General features: G+C 42.7%; 1 protein-coding gene across 5 annotated transcripts in view; it reads left to right on the plus strand.

The window, feature by feature from the left end:
* LOC106611384 (synaptosomal-associated protein 25-B) overlaps positions 1-17,434 on the plus strand; it is a 74,717-nt gene that overhangs the window by 11,704 nt on the left and 45,579 nt on the right. Inside the window, exon 2 of one of the 5 annotated variants that reach the window (XM_082955796.1) lies at positions 11,304-11,472. The exons of the other annotated variants lie outside the window; for them this stretch is intronic. The gene's annotated coding sequence lies outside the window, so the exon portion shown is untranslated. The remainder of the gene's footprint in view (positions 1-11,303; positions 11,473-17,434) is intronic. 5 annotated transcript variants of the gene reach the window in all.

Below are 17,434 nucleotides of genomic sequence, written 5' to 3' on the forward strand. Positions count from 1 at the left end.
TGCCACCCCTACCCTGGTCAACACCCCTGCACCCCCCAAAGCAACTTGCCCAAGCCTCCCCCATTTCTCCTTCACCGAAATTCAGATAGCTGATGTTCTGAAAGAGCTGCAAAGTCTGGACCCCTACAAATCAGCAGGGTTAGACAATCTGGACCCTCTCTTTCTAAAATGATCAGCCGAAATTGTTGCAACCCCTATTGCTAGCCTGTTCAACCTCTCTTTCGCATCGTCTGAGATCCCCAAAGATTGGAAAGCTGCCGCGGTCATCCCGATCTTCAAAGGGGGAGACACTCTAGACCCAAACTGCTACAGACCTATATCTATCCTACCCTGCCTTTCTAAGGTCTTCGAAAGCCAAGATAACAAACCGATCACAGACCATTTCGAAACCCACCGTACCTTCTCCACTATGCAATCTGGTTTCCGAGCTGGTCATGGGTGCACCTCAGCCACGCTCAAGGTCCTAAATGATATCATAACCGCCATCGATAAGAGACAATACTGTGCAGCTGTATTCATCGACCTGGCCAAGGCCTTCGACTCTGTCAATCACCACATTCTTATCGGCAGACTCAACAGCCTTGGTTTCTCAAATGACTGCGTCGCCTGGTTCACCAACTACTTCTCAGACAGAGTTCAGTGTATCAAATTGGAGGGCCTGTTGTCCGGACCTCTGGCAGTCTCTATGGGGGTGCCACAGGGTTCAATTCTCGGGCCGACTCTTTTCTCTGTATACATCAATGATGTTGCTCTTGCTACTGGTGATTCTCTGATCCACGCAGACAACACCATTCTGTATATTTCTGGCCCTTCTTAGGACACTGTGTTAACTAACCTCCAGACGAGCTTCAAAGCCATTACAACTCTCCTTCCATTGCCTCTAAGTGCTCTAAAATGCAAGTAAAACAAAATGCATGCTCTTCAACCAATCGCTGCCCACACCTGCCCGCCCGTCCAGCATCACTACTCTGGACGGTTCTGACTTAGAATATGTGGACAACTACAAATACCTAGGTGTCTGGTTAGACTGTAAACTCTCCTTCCAGACTCACATTAAGCATCTCCAATCCAAAATGAAATCTAGAATCGGCTTCCTATTTCTCAACAAAGCATCCTTCACTCATGCTGCCAAACATACCCTCGTAAAACTGACTATCCTGCCGATCCTTGACTTCGGCGATGTCATTTACAAAATAGCCTCCAACACTCTACTCAGCAAATTGGATGCAGTCTATCACAGTGCCATCCGTTTTGTCACCAAAGTCCCATATACTACCCACCACTGCGACCTGTATGCTCTTGTTGGCTGGCCCTCGCTTCATATTCGTCGCCAACTTCCTCATCCCCATACTGTTATTTTGTATTTTATTTTGTTTTGCTCTTTTGCACCCCAGTATCTCTACTTGCACATTCATCTTTTGCACATTCATCTGTCACTCCAGTGTTTAATTGCTATATTGTAATTATTTCGCCACTATGGCCTATTTATTGCCTACCTCCCTTATCTTACCTAATTTGCACACACTGTATTTAGACTTTTTCTCTATTGTGTATTGACTGTATGTTTGTTTATTCCATGTGTAACTGTAAATGAGAACTTGTTCTCAACTGGCCTACCTGGTTAAATAAAGGCGAAATTAAAAAAAAATACCACAATGTGCCATCACAGCAGCAAGATTTGTGACCTGTTGCCACATGAAAAGGGCAACCAGTGAAGAATAAACACCATTGTATTTATTTTCCCTTTTGTACTTTAACTATTTGGACATGGTTACAACAATGTATATAGACATAATATGACATTTGAAATGTCTTTATTATTTGGGAACTTCTGTGAGAGTAATGTTTACTGTTAATTCTTATTGTTTATTTCACTTTTATGTATTATCTACTTCACTTGCTTTGGCAATGTTAACATGTTTCCCATGCCAATAAAGCCCCTTAAATTTAATTGAGAGAGCGAAAGGGATATAGAATGCTTTGATAGTGTGGAAGCTGGCTGCACCTATTTCCCCTTCTTAGAGCCTCTAATGGGTTCCTGTCCTCCATCTTTGTCAGATTGCTTCAAATATTTAGCAGGCGAGTGCAGGCTAGGGGAGGGAGGGGTATGGCTGGCTAGCGTTGTGATGTTCTCTCCTGTACTATGTGTCTGGATGCCCAGAAACAGGACCGTCTGGGGGTGAGGGGCAAAATCAAACATGGAAGGATATCAGAGTTGACGAGCAACAAGGCATGGTGGCCTACATACAGTACTCACTGAGAAATAACTTCAAGTTTGGACTGCCAAGCAGTGGATACACACACACACACATGTTGGATGTCCTGTTTCCCTACAGCAGGTCTCTGTGCGTTGACTTCCTGTTTCACTACAGCAGGTCTCTGTGGGCTGACTTCCTGTTTCCCTACAGCAGGTCTCTGTGGGTTGACTTCCTGTTTCCCTACAGCAGGTCTCTGTGGGTTGACGTCCTGTTTCCCTACAGCAGGTCTCTGTGGGTTGACTTCCTGTTTCCCTACAGCAGGTCTCTGTGGGTTGACTTCCTGTTTCCCTACAGCAGGTCTCTGTGGGTTGACTTCCTGTTTCCCTACAGCAGGTCTCTGTGGGTTGACGTCCTGTTTCCCTACAGTAGGTCTCTGCGGGTTGACTTCCTGTTTCCCTACAGCAGGTCTCTGTGGGTTGACTTCCTGTTTCCCTACAGTAGGTCTCTGTGGGTTGATGTCCTGTTTCCCTACAGTAGGTCTCTGCGGGTTGACTTCCTGTTTCCCTACAGCAGGTCTCTATGGGTTGACTTCCTGTTTCCCTACAGCAGGTCTCTGTGGGTTGACTTCCTGTTTCCCTACAGCAGGTCTCTGCGGGTTGACTTCCTGTTTCCCTACAGCAGGTCTCTGTGGGTTGACGTCCTGTTTCCCTACAGCAGGTCTCTGTGGGTTGACTTCCTGTTACCCTACAGTAGGTCTCTGTGGGTTGATGTCCTGTTTCCCTACAGTAGGTCTCTGTGGGGTGAAGACCTGTTTCCCTACAGTAGGTCTCTGTGGGTTGACTTCCTGTTTCCCAACAGCAGGTCTCTGTGGGTTGACTTCCTGTTTCTCTACAGCAGGTCTCTGTGGGTTGACGTCCTGTTTCCCTACAGCAGGTCTCTGTGGGTTGACTTCCTGTCTCCCTACAGCAGGTCTCTGTGGGTTGACGTCCTGTTTCCCTACAGCAGGTCTCTGTGGGTTGACTTCCTGTTTCCCTACAGCAGGTCTCTATGGGTTGACTTCCTGTTTCCCTACAGCAGGTCTCTGTGGGTTGACTTCCTGTTTCCCTACAGCAGGTCTCTGCGGGTTGACTTCCTGTTTCCCTACAGCAGGTCTCTGTGGGTTGACGTCCTGTTTCCCTACAGCAGGTCTCTGTGGGTTGACTTCCTGTTTCCCTACAGTAGGTCTCTGTGGGTTGATGTCCTGTTTCCCTACAGTAGGTCTCTGTGGGGTGAAGACCTGTTTCCCTACAGTAGGTCTCTGTGGGTTGACTTCCTGTTTCCCAACAGCAGGTCTCTGTGGGTTGACTTCCTGTTTCTCTACAGCAGGTCTCTGTGGGTTGACGTCCTGTTTCCCTACAGCAGGTCTCTGTGCGTTGACTTCCTGTCTCCCTACAGCAGGTCTCTGTGGGTTGACGTCCTGTTTCCCTACAGCAGGTCTCTGTGGGTTGACTTCCTGTTTCCCTACAGCAGGTCTCTGTGGGTTGACTTCCTGTTTCCCTACAGCAGGTCTCTGTGGGTTTATGGGTGTATTTATGCCCTGGGTAATGCTTCTTTAATATAGTGTAGATGATGTAAACCTCCAGGACCAGAGGCCAGAGTGAACAGGTAATTTACCCAGCATTGTCATGCTAAAACAGGGAATGGGCCTTCTCCAAACTTTGCCACAAAGATGGAAGCACAGAATCATCTAGAATGTCATTGTATGCTGTAGCATTAACACTTCCCTTCACTGGAACTAAGGGGCCTAGCCCAAACCATAAAAAACAGCCCCAAACCATTATTCCTCCTCCATCAAAAATTACAGTTGGCAATATGCATTCGGGCAGTTTGCGTTCTCCTGACATCCGCCAAACCCACGTTTCCACTCCCCCAGAATCCAATGGCGGCACGCATTATGTCACTCCAGCTGATGCTTGGCATTGCACATGGTGATCTTAGGCTGCTTGGCCATGGAAACCCATTTCATGAAGCTCCCATTGAACAGCTATTGTGCTGATGTTGCTTCCAGTGGCAGTTTGGAACTCGGTAGTGAGTGTTGCAACCGAGGACAGACGATTTTTATGCACTACGCAGATCAGCAATGGGCGGTCCCATTCTGTGAGCTTGTGTGGCCTACCACTTCACGGCTGAGCTGTTGTTAATCCTAGATGTTTCCACTTCACAATAACAGCACTTAGAGTTGACCGGGGCAGTTCTAGCAGGACGACATTTGATGAACTGACTTCTTGGGAAGGTGGTATCCTATGACGTTGTCATGTTGAAAGTCATTGAGCTCTTCAGTAAGGTCATTCTACTGCCAATGTTTGTCTATGGAGAATGCATGGCTGTGTGCTCGATTTTATACACCTGTCAGCAACGGGCGTGGGTGAAATAGCCAAATCCACTTATTTGAACGGGTGCCCACATACATGTGTATACAGACATATACATATATATATACAGTGCCAGTCAAAAGTTTGGACACACCTACTCATTCCAGGGTTTTTCTTTATTTTTACTATTTTCTACATTGTAGAATAATAGTGAAGACACCAAAACTATAAAATAACACATATGGAATCATGAAGTAACCAAAAAGGTGTTAAACAAATCAAAATATATTTTAGATTTTAGATTATTCAAAGTAGCCACCCTTTGCCTTGATGACAGCTTTGCACACTCTTGGCATTCTCTCAACCAGCTTCACCTGGAATGCTTCTCCAACAGTCTTGAAGGAGTTCCCACATATGCTGAGCACTTGTTGGCTGCTTTTCCTTCACTCTGCGGTCCAACTCATCCCAAACAATCTCAACTGGGATGAGGTCAGGTGGTTGTGGAGGCCAGGTCATCTGATGCAGCACTCAATCACTCTCCTTGGTCAAATATCCCTTGCACAGTCTGGAGGTGTGTTGGGTCATTGTCCTGTTGAAAAACAAATGATAGTCCCGCTAAGCGCAAACCAGATGGGATAGGGTATCGCTGCAGAATGCTTTGGTTGCCATGCTGGTTAAGTGTGCCTTAAATTTAAAAAAAATCACAGACAGTGTCACCAGCAAAGCACCCCCACACCATCACACCTCCTCCTCCATGCTTCACGGTGGGAACCACACATGCGGAGATCATCCGTTCACCTACTCCAAAAATCTCAAATTTGGACTCATCAGACCAAAGGACAGATTTCTACTGGTCTAATGTCCATTGGTCGTGTTTCTTGGCCCAAGCAAGTCTCTTCTTATTATTGGTGTCCTTTAGTAGTCGTTTCATTGCAGCAATTCGACCATGAAGGTCTGATTTACGCAGTCTCCTCTGAACAATTAATGTTGAGATGTGTCTGTTACTTGAACTCTGTGAAGCATTTATTTGGGCCGCAATTTCTGAGGCTGGTAACTCTAATGAACTTATCCTCTGCAGCAGATGTAACTCTGGGTCTTCCTTTCCCGTGGCGGTCCTCACACGAGCCAGTTTCATCATTGCACTTAATGTTTTTTGCGACTGAACTTGAAGAAACGTTCAAAGTTCTTGAAATTATCAGAATTGACTGACCGTCATGTCTTAAAGTAATGATGGATTGTCTTTTCTCTTTGATTATTTGAGCTGTTCTTGATAGAATATGGACTTGGTATTTTACCAAATAGGGTTATCTTCTGTACACCCCCCTGGTTGAGAGAATGCCAAGAGTGTGCATAGCTGTCATCAAGGCAAAGGGTCGCTCCTTCGAAGAATCTCAAATATAAAATATATTTTGATTTGTTGAACAATTCTTGGGTTATTACATGATTACATATGTGTTATTTCATAGTTTTGATGTCTTCACTATTATTCTACAATGTAGAAAATAGTACAAATAAAAAAGACAAACCCTTGAATAAGCAGGTGTGTCCAAACTTTTGACTGGTGCTGTACACATCATCGGCTACAGTAGGCTACTAAATACCATTTCCAGTGGCACACTGACTCACCTAATGATGAAGATGAAGTCACGGTGATGGTCGACACGCTTGTCTTGGCAATAGCCTATCTCAAGATGCGGGGGTGCTTATTCGTCAACAGTAAATTTACCACGCATGGAACTGCATCTTGGTCCTATGATTTCTTAATCCGGCCCTGTGTGTACAACGTTTACTGGGAGCATGCATGTGAGCAAGCGTTTGTCAGAGTATATGAGTGCATGTGAGTGTACCGCTGTCTGTACATCCAGGATACGTTGGACCACAGCGACAGATCCAGGACAGTGGCTAGCATGTGCAGAGGCTAGGTCATGTCTCAGTGAACACGTGTGTTGGAACGTGTCTGTGTGTAGGTCACATCTTCACGGCTGAGAATTTGAGTGTTTCTATCGAGACATGTCACCACACACACACTCGCACAGACACACACACACATGAATTCAATGAAAACCAACACTAACACATGGTTATATTAAGAATATGGTACTTTTAATGTTGCCTAATTCTGGTCAGCTAATAGCCCAACCACGGAACATTATGGACTAAACGTTTACATCCTGTTGCTACGACAATACTGGTCAAATGAAGAACCTATATATGCAATGTGTGTGCTTGTCAAGGGAACTTAGTTTGTGTACAGTACAGGATGTGTGAGCGTGTGTGTGTTTGTGTGTGTATGTTTGTGTGTGTGTGTGTGTGTGTGTGTGTGTGTGTGTGTGTGTTTGCGTGTGTGTGTGTGTGTTTGCGTGTGGGTGTGTATGTTTGCGTGTGTGTGTGTATGTTGTGTGTGTGTGTATGTTGTGTGTGTGTGTATGTTGTGTGTGTGTGTGTGTGTGTGTGTGTGTGTGTGTGTGTGTGTGTGTGTGTGTGTGTGTGTGTGTGTGTGTGTGTGTGTGTGTGTGTGTGTGTGTGTGTGTGTGTGTGTGTGTGTGTGTGTGTGTGTGGACAGATAAGAAGTAGGTGGAGGAGCAGATCTATAGAAGGTAACGCTGTAGTAAACACCCAAATTCAATCGCCAGGACAACGCCATACCTCTGCTACTGACAGATGATTTAACACACACACCACAGCTACACGTCCACTGGGTTGAAATGTACAGTAAATACATGTAACCAAAGGTGATTTATGTTAAGCATGATTTATATTTATCACTGGGTAAAGCAACATTAATGAGAACATTCTCATTTAGGGACATGTTCAGTTTTGTTGGTTTCATATAAAGTCATTGCTGTGTGTATTGTCACACACACACACACACACCATACCCATACCATACACACACCACACTCCACACACCACACACCACAAACCACACACCACACACCACACACCACACACAGATAGAGAGAGAACCTCCTGCATTAATAATGTTGACCTGGTAGCAACCTGTGAATAATGAAACACATCTTGCCTTTGATGTGAAGGAGACAGATGTGACATGGTAAAATGGCGGCAGACCCCCCCTCCCCCTCTCCCCTCCTTGTCCTTGACACAGCTGTTCATTGTGGCTGTGTTTTAGTTATCCAGCCTATGTAAACCTTTACGTCCTAAAGGCTGGGTAGAGGGCAACGTCTGGGCACTGGGCCCCTCCATGGCTCATAATGAAATACACTCAGAAAAACAGTTAGGGTACCAGTATTGTTTCCCTGTTGTTTATTTAACCTTTATTTAACTAGGCAAGACAGTTAAGAACAAATTCTTATTTACAATGACAGCCTACCCCGACCAAACCCAAACCCGGACGACGCTGGGCCAATTATGCGTTGCCCTATGGGACTCCCAATCACGGCTGGTTGTGATACAGCCTGGAATCAAACCAGGGTCTGTAGTGACGCCTCTAGCGCTGAGATGCAGTGCCTCAGACCGCTGCGCCACTCGGGAGCCCTAGAGCTCTATTGCAGGTAGATTTTTAGAACAGTTTCAATATGTGTGTTTTTGCACATTGATTGATTAATTTTATGCTAAGACAAATAACTTACAAAACAAAATGAATCCATTCTGTTAGTAGTTACTAAGATTGGTTTATACCGTTTAGATGTATTGTCATAAAGAGTTTAATTTCAATTATAAAATATTGAGTCAGGCACTCGCGTGCAGTCTAACCAGATGTTGTCTCTGGAAGTACCCTAGACTAGCTAGCAAGCTAGTCAACTTCTTTCGGCCAATTAGCTTCAGCCAGATAGCTAGGTGGGACAACCACACATCACAGGCATGTAGTAGTAAGTACACATTCCTTTTCAAAGGGATGAGTTTTTTTATAAAATGACTTCATAACAAAAGTGATCCTATTTACATTGTGTAGTCATATTTGGACACTAGAATACATGTTTCTGACTAATATTGATGCCGTTTTTCTACCAGAGAAGTAGTTTTTTTTTTTGCTTTCAGTTGCTCTTTGAAGGCCTAGTGCAGTCAAAAATGCGATTTCCCTGTATTTTATATATATATCCACATTATAAGGTTGGAATAATACTGTGAAATAGTGAAAAAAATGTTAATGACCTTTTAGTGTAAGAGCTGTTTGAAAAGACCACCTGAAATTTCAGCCTGTTTTGGTAGGATGGAGTTTTGGCCTTCCTGGTGATATCACCATGCAGTAAATTAGTTAATAGACCAATAATAAAGAGAGTTCCAAATCTCTCTGCCAATAACAGCTAGTTTTCAGTTTTCCCCTCTTTAAGAATATGTCTAAGAGTGTACTGGGAGTCAGTTGTATGGGAAACAGTGAGGTCAGCATTGTGCAGTTGCATGTAGGTTGTTTAGGCTGTTGCTTATCAACACAATGGAGCTTAGAAGTTTCAAAATCAAACCCTAACGTGAGAGTTAAATTAGTAAGATAGAGAAGAAAACCTAAAATACACACAAGTACATACGCATCTACTGTGCATCTCTGTGCTTTAGTCCCGCTTTCAATAGTTACATTGTTTTATTAGATTTATTTAAGATTTATTTATCCCAGGAGAACAAATTCTTATTTACAATGACAGCCTGAAAGTACTTCAGAACCAGAATCAGGCAACTATAAGGTTACGGGTGAGGCTGACAGAGGTCAAGTGAATGAACGAGAGAAAGAGATCGACCGAGAGATTTAAGTCGCTGGACTAGCTAAAGCTCTTGTATTTTAATAATACCTTTTCAGGGAGTCGGCAGAGGTAGTTGTCATTGAGAGCGTGCTGTGCTGTATTGTAGGTCACTGCTGTGAGCAAGGAGAGGGCAGAGAGGGCAGAGACACACAGACCGACTTGATCCTAAGGATAGGGGCTTTGGCACACATGGTAGAATATCAACTACAGAGTGCACCATTAACATGAACGCTAATCCTAGCAGAGTGACACTGAGACTCAATTTACCCAGAAAATGTACACTGAAAATGTACTTTGAATAACACATTTACTCGAAAAACAGTGCAGAAACCGTAATTCCGTTACCAAACCTTGCATCTGCACTGTTCTTCAAGTAAATATGTTTTTATACAGTTTTCTGTGGGAATTATTAAAAGTTGTCCTTGTGCATAGAGTTTTGTGGTTTGTTTATCTTTGCTATCATTGGTTGTTGTCTTCATGCTGTGTTCTGGAAGTTTTGCATTTTGGGTTCTCCAAGGACTGAGTGTCAAAAAGACAAGGGCAGGGTGGTCCAAAACCACACTTAATTACAGGACAGTTCACATAAACGTACATTATAGACATTCACTGTTAGTGGTTTATGGTCCTCAGAATGGAATTTTCCGTTCCTGGGATCTTAAAATAGCTGCCAGTTGGATGCCTGGTCTATGGGGAGAATGGTACTGTGTTAATCATGTCAGACGAGGACAAGCATAATCCATATCCCATCCACCCCCCTACCTCCCTCCCTGCCCCATTCTACCTCTATGGGCTGCCACTGCACTTCCTACTTTCTTCAATACAGTCTGCCCCCTTATTGTGAATGCCAGGTAATTTTCCCTATCATGGCTTTATCTCTTGCAGAGGGTTTGTGATTAGCATAAAATAAAGAGGAGGAAAAGTGAGGGGAGAGAGAAAGAGAGAGATTGAGAGAAACATATGGAAATATGGATATAAATAAGAAGAGGGGGAGAACAATGAAGGGAAATAAATAAAAGGAAAGAGAGAGTGTGCAGGTTGCAGTAAATAATATGGAGAGAGAGCGAGAGACAGAGAGAGAGACAGAGAGAGAGACAGAGAGAGAGAGCGAGAGAGAGAGTCAGACAAATGGAGACAGACAGAGAGAGCGAGACACAGAGAGAGACAGACAGAGAGGGAGAGACAGAGAGGGAGAGAGAGAGATGGATAGAGAGAGAGAGATGGAGAGAGACGAAGAGAGAGAGACAGAGAGAGAGAGAGAGAGAGAGAGAGAAAGAACACTAAACAAACAACAACACGAAGAATTATCTATCCAAAATGTAGATGTATGGGTAAACCACTTCTCCAATCTTTTTGGCTCTATAACAAAGAACAAACAGCAAAAACATACTGATGATCAAATACAAATCTTAGAATCAACTATTAAAGACTATCAGAACCCACTGGATTCTCCAATTACCTTGAATGAACTACAGGACAAAATACAAACCCTCCAACCAAAAAAGGCCTGTGGTGTTGATGGTATCCTCAATGAAATGATCAAATATAGAGACAACAAATTCCAATTGGCTATACTAAAACTATTTAACATCATCCTTAGCTCTGGCATCTTCCCCAATACTTGGAACCATGGACTGATAACCCCAATCCACAAAAGTGGAGACAAGTTTAACCCCAATAACTACCGTGGGATATGCATCAACAGCAACCTTGGGAAAATCCTCTGCATTATCATTAACAGCAGACTCATACATTTCCTCAGTGAAAACAATGTACTGAGCAAATGTCAAATTGGCTTTTAACCAAATTATCGTACGACAGACCACGTATTCACCCTGCACACCCTAATTGACAAACAAACAAACCATAACAAAGGCAAAGTCTTCTCATGCTTTGTTGATTTCAAAAAAGCCTTTGACTCAATTTGGCATGAGGGTCTGCTATATAAATTGATTGAAAGTGGTGTTGGGAGAAAAACATACAACATTATAAAATCCGTGTACACAAACAACAAGTGTGCGGTTAAAATAGGCAAATAATTCACACATTTCTTCCCACAGGGCCGTGGCGTGAGACAGGGATGCAGCTTAGACCCACCCTCTTCAACATAAATATCAACAAATTGGCGAGGGAACTAGAACAGTCTGCAGCACCCGGCCTCACCCTACTAGAATCTGAAGTCAAATGTCTACTGTTTGCTGATGATCTGGTGCTTCTGTCACCAACCAAGTAACATTTGTAATATCTTTATTATTTTGGAACTTCTGTGAGTGTAATGTTTACTGTTCATTTTTATTGTTTATTTCTCATTTAATTAATGATCTACTTCACAGACAGACAGACAGACAGACAGACAGACAGACAGACAGACAGACAGACAGACAGACAGACAGACAGACAGACAGACAGACAGACAGACAGACAGACAGACAGACAGACAGACAGACAGACAGACAGACAGACAGACAGACAGACAGACAGACAGACAGACAGACAGACAGACATTGGCTCAGCCCTCACCGGGGTCCTACGACTGCCCTCCAATCAAACGGAGTGACAGAGGCATGTCCTGTGGAGGGGAATGGCGGCACTTTGCACGAGATGTCACATGGTAACAGAGAGAGGGGTTGTATTTGCGGTCTCAATTCATCTTTCCACAATCTCCTCCTTCTCAACAGGATCCCTCCTCTCTGACCTTCTTTCCATTTGAGAGGGGGGTAAGGAGAGAGGATGTGGGGAATCAAGGAAAGACAAATTGAGACAGAGCTATGGAATCTGAATTGAGAAAGAGCATGTACCATACACATGTTTTGAAGGTTTCCCTGCAGTAGCCAGTTACAGGTTTTGACCCTTACCAGGTCTATGTGTTGGGAAAGAGACAACAAAGGAGGGCCTACAGCAGCACCTAGATCTTCTGCACAGATTCTGCCAGACCTGGGCCCTGACAGTAAATCTCAGTAAGACAGAAATAATGGTGTTCCAAAAAAGGTCCAGTCGCCAGGACCACAAATACAAATTCCATCTAGACACCGTTGCTCTAGAGCACACAAAAAACTATACATACCTCTGCCTAAACATCAGTGCCACAGGTGACTTCCACAGAGCTGTGAACGAGCTGAGAGACAAGGCAACAAGGGCCTTGTTGGGCCTATGAAAAGGAAAATCAAAAGGAACATCCAATTCAACATACCAATTAGGATATGGCTAAAATACTGGAATCAGTTAATAAACCCATTGCCTTTTATGGTTGTGAGGTCTGGGGTCTGTTCACCAACCAAGAATTCACAAAATCGGACAAACACCCAATTCTGCTAAAATATCCTCCGTGTACAACATAAAACACCAAATAATGCATACAGAGCAGAATTAGGCCGATACCCACTAATTATCAAAATCCAGAAAAGAGCTGTTCAATTCTACAACCACCTAAAAGGAAGCGATTCCCAACCTTCAGTAACAAAGCCATCACATACAGAGAGATGAACCTGGAGAAGAGTCCCCTAAGCAAGCTGGTCCTGGGGCTCTGTTCACAAACACAAACAGACCCCACAGAGCCCCAGGAAAACAACACAATTAGACCCAACCAAATCATGAGAAAACAAAAAGATAAATCCTTGACATATTGGAAAGAATTAACAAAAGAACTGAGCAAACTAGAATGCTATTTGGACATAAACAGAGAGTACACTGTGGCAGAATACCTGACCTCTGTGACTGACCCAAATTTAAGGACAGCTTTGACTATGTACAGACTCAGTGAGCATAGCTTTGCTATTGAGAAAGGCAGACCTGGCTCTCAAGAGAAGGCAGGCTATGTGCACACTGCCCACAAAATGAGGTGGAAACTGAGCTGCACTTCCTAACCTCGTACAAAATGTATGACCATATTAGAGACACATATTTCCCTCAGATTACACAGACTCACAAAGAATTCAAAAACAAGCCCAATTTTGATAAACTCCCATATCTACTGGGTGAAATACCACAGTGTGCCATCACAGCATCAAGATGTGTGACCTGTTGTCACAAAGAAAAGGGCAACCAGTGAAGAACAAACACCATTGTAAATACAAACCATATTTATGTTGATTTATTTTCCCTTTTGTACTTTAACTATTTGCACAATCGCTACGGCACGGTATATAGACATAATATGACATTTGAAATTTCTTTATTCTTTTGGAACTTCTGTGAGTGTAATGTTTACTGTTATTTTGTACATTGTTTATTTCATTTTTGTTTGTTTATTAGCTATTTCACTTGCTTTGGCAATGTAAACATATGTTTCCCATGCCAATAAAGCCCCTTAAATTGAAAGTGACTTGAGAGAGAAGACCACTCAGTGCATTCAATTTCTCTCAAGTCACTCAGAGGTCACTGTCAGAGAGTCATCTCTGTCTTAAGAGTTCTCTGCTTATTCTATTCTGTCTAATAACAGGATAGTGTGTGCGTGTGTGCACATGCGTTAGTGTGTGTGTGCGTGTGTGTGTCTGTATGTGTGTGTGTGTGTGTGTGTGTGTGTGTGTGTGTGTGTGTGTGTGTGTGTGTGTGTGTGTGTGTGTGTGTGTGTGTGTGTGTGTGTGTGTGTGTGTGTGTGTGTGTGTGTGCCTATTCCATTTTGTGTAATGTCAGGCGAGTGGTGTCATCGTTGTCAACAGCAGCCCAGCTCAGTGCAGCCGGGGTGATCACAAATTGCAGGATGATCGCCTGCTGCCTGCCTGTCTGCCTGCTGTACCCCATGCTAAAGGTCAACTCTAAATGCCACAAAAAGGCAGAGATTTTTAGTAACATAACAGAAAACGACCATGGCCTATTCACTCACTGCAGTATTGTTTCTGAGGCTAGTCTGTTGTGATCAGACTGATATGATTAAAAAGGTACGGCATGATAACAGTTGGGCATTTGATCTCTGTTTAGTAGTTTGTCAGTGCAGAAAGGGGACTGAAAGGTTCTGTTAGACTGTTCACCAAGTAAACTGAGTGCTTTAGCAGTGAGGGGAGGAGTTTGTTGTCTAAGCGTGCTTATAAGTCTGACTCACTTGTGCTCTTTCTCTCTCTCTCTCTCTCTCTCTCTCTCGCTCTCTGTGAGGCGATCATTTATAATATGCTGACCTAATATTTGACCTATGAAGATGGTTATGTCATCCCAGCTAGCACATAATGTTCTGAGAACCATCCCAACTAGCACATAATGTTCTGAGAACCATCCCAGCTAGCACATAATGTTCTGAGAACCATCCCAACTAGCACATAATGTTCTGAGAACCATCCCAGCTAGCACATAACGTTCTGAGAACCAACCCAGCTAGCACATAACGTTCTGAGAACCAACCCAGTTAGCACATAACGTTCTGAGAACCATATGTTTCTTAGAGCTTGGTGAGAGCGTGGTTGTTCTATGGTTATTTTGCATACAACCTTCCCACAACTTTTTGGGAATGGTGCAGGATAGTTGCTTGGCTCTGGAACATTCTCAGCACATTAAAGGAGCTTGACAAGAAAATGTCATTACTTTAACAGAACGTTTCCTAAAAGTTCAAACATGGTTACATTTAATTTTGGTAGTGTTCTAGGAACATTCTCCAAATGCTTCGACATTGGGAATGTTCTCAAATATTTTAGAGAACGTTAAGAAACAACATTCTGTGGGATTTTCATTACTTCAGCATGACGTTTTCTACAGGTTTCCTCGTGGTTCTATTTAAAGCCATGTTCTCAGAACATTCAGAGAATTCCAACAGAAGAACCTTGTTTCTTAACGTTCTCGTGAACAATGTGAGAACCTGTAGGAAACGTTATGCTGAAGTACTGAAATTCCCACAGAAAAACTTTGTTTGTTAACGTTCTCTGAACTATTTGAGAATATTCCCAATGTCAAAGCAGTTGGAAAATATTCATAGAACACTACCAAAATTGATGTTAAATATAACCATGTTTGAACTTTTAGGTACCATTCTGTGGTATTGAGTTGAAAGGGGCAATTATGATGATGTCTTAGTGTTCATCTGAATGACAACTGGAGAGTAGTCAACACATAGAAGCCTATCAGCTGTCTCTGTCTTTGACCTGGGAAAGGGTGTGAGTGTGAGAGAAGAGGAAGAAAAGGAGAGGAGGAGGAGGAGGAGAAGAAAGAGGACAGGGGGAAAATAATGGATAGATGATGGATAGATGTAATAGAGGGAAGGGTAATCAACTGGAAAGGAGAGAAATTACTTATGAGAGGAGGAAAGAGCAGGAGGGAAAATCTGACAACAGACAACTGAAAACAAACAATGAGGAGATCAACATTTCCCTCACAGTGAAATGAAATGGTAAAGAAGTAAAAAGAGATTGAGCGAGAGAGAATGAGAGATAGAGAAATAGACAGAGAGGGAAAAAGAGAGAGAGAAAGACAGAGAGAGAGACATAATAAAGAAAGAGAGAGAAATAAAGTGTAGAAGAGAGTGGCAGAGAAAAGGAAAGGGACATTCACGTGAGAAAGTGAGATGATGGAGGACAGAAGCCAGCTGAAAGAGAGAGATCGAATGATGGAGAAGAGGAGGAATGTGCTCTGAAATAAATTAATTGGCAGAGGAGAGGAGGAAATGAACAAGGAAGAAGGAATGATAAGCGAGAGAGGGGGAGAGCAGAAGAAGGGGGGAAGAAGGAGAGAAAGAGACAGACAGAGAGAGAGAGAGAGAGAGAGAGACAGAGAGAGAGAGAGAGAGAGACAGAGAGAGAGAGAGAGAGAGAACAGAAGAGAGAAAGGAGGGAGAGGCTTTTAAGTCTGACTATCCTGTACTGTGGGCTACTGTTCCTTTCAGATCCAATACTAAATTATTAAAGATCTACGGACGACTCAGGAGACGCAGAGGGAGAGAGAGGGAAGGAAAGAGGGGGGAAATGGGGTAGAAAGAGAGAGGGAGTGGAAAGACATTATCTGACATTAAATCATAGGATCACCTGACCCTGCCTACCCCCACACCTGAAAATAACTTGATTTGGTTGAATTGGACTCTGATTCAATTGGTAATCACTCTCTTTCACTTGTTCTTTCTCTCTCGCTCTCGCTCTCTCTCTCTCATGATTTTCCCTATGTATGTATGTAGTATCTTCATTTTACCAGTTTCTCACAGAAGAAAAACAATCCTGCAGCAACAGGGTGATCATAATAAGATCCTACACATTGTACATCCTCCAATGAGGAATAACAACCAAACTCATTTTTCATAAATAACGTTTCCACGTCTTTGAAACATTGAGTGTCTGGCCGCCTGCCTCCAAGTGCATGGAAATAGAAACGTTATCGTTGACCTCAAACAAACGCTGGTTCTTACCGTGTTCCGATGCTGTGTACTTGACAGCAGTCACATGTTATGGTTTTCCGTCTGTCCCGACATCAAAGCATCTCAGAGAAAGAAAGATATACATCACTCAGCAGATAAATTGGCTATTTGTTGAGTTCAGATCATCGTCTTCCAAACAGGTTTTCAAAAAAGACATGTCATTATGACAACTGAACTTAGAATTACAAAGTGTAGTGTTGTTTATGTTTTTATGTTAATGGAATAACGTATAGTATAATGTATTTAAACTACATCATGTATAGACCTAGATATTATTTAAAGTAAATCTGTATAGTGCTAGATGTTATTTAAAGTAAAGCTGTGTAGGCCTAGATGTTATTTGAAGTACATCATCTATAGGCCTAGATGTTACTTAAAGTAAATCTGTATAGGCCTAGATGTTATTTAAAGTACAGCTGTATAGGCCTAGATGTTACTTAAAGTAAAGCTGTATAGGCATAGATGTTATTTAAAGTAAAGCTGTATAGGCCTAGATGTTTTAAAATAAAGCTGTATAGACCTAGATGTTATTTAAAGTAAAGCTGTATAGGCCTAGATGTTATTTAAAGTAAAGCTGTATAGGACTAGATGTTATTTAAAGTAAAGCTGTATAGGCCTAGATGTTATTTAAAGTAAAGCTGTATAGGCCTAGGTGTTAGTTAAAGTAAAACTGTATAGGCCTAGATGTTATTTAAAGTAAAGCTGTATAGGCCTAGATGTTATTTAAAGTAATGATGTATATGCCTAGATGTTATTTTAAGTAAAGATGTATAGGCCTAGATGTTTTCATTTTACATTTTAATTTAACCTTTGTTTAAACAGATTTTTCTCATAGAGATCAAGTCTATTTTTCAAGACAGACCTGGT

This window comes from Salmo salar, chromosome 09 (genome assembly GCF_965601325.2).
Source record: "Salmo salar chromosome 09, fSalSal1, whole genome shotgun sequence".
Classification (NCBI taxonomy): Eukaryota; Metazoa; Chordata; class Actinopteri; order Salmoniformes; family Salmonidae; genus Salmo; species Salmo salar.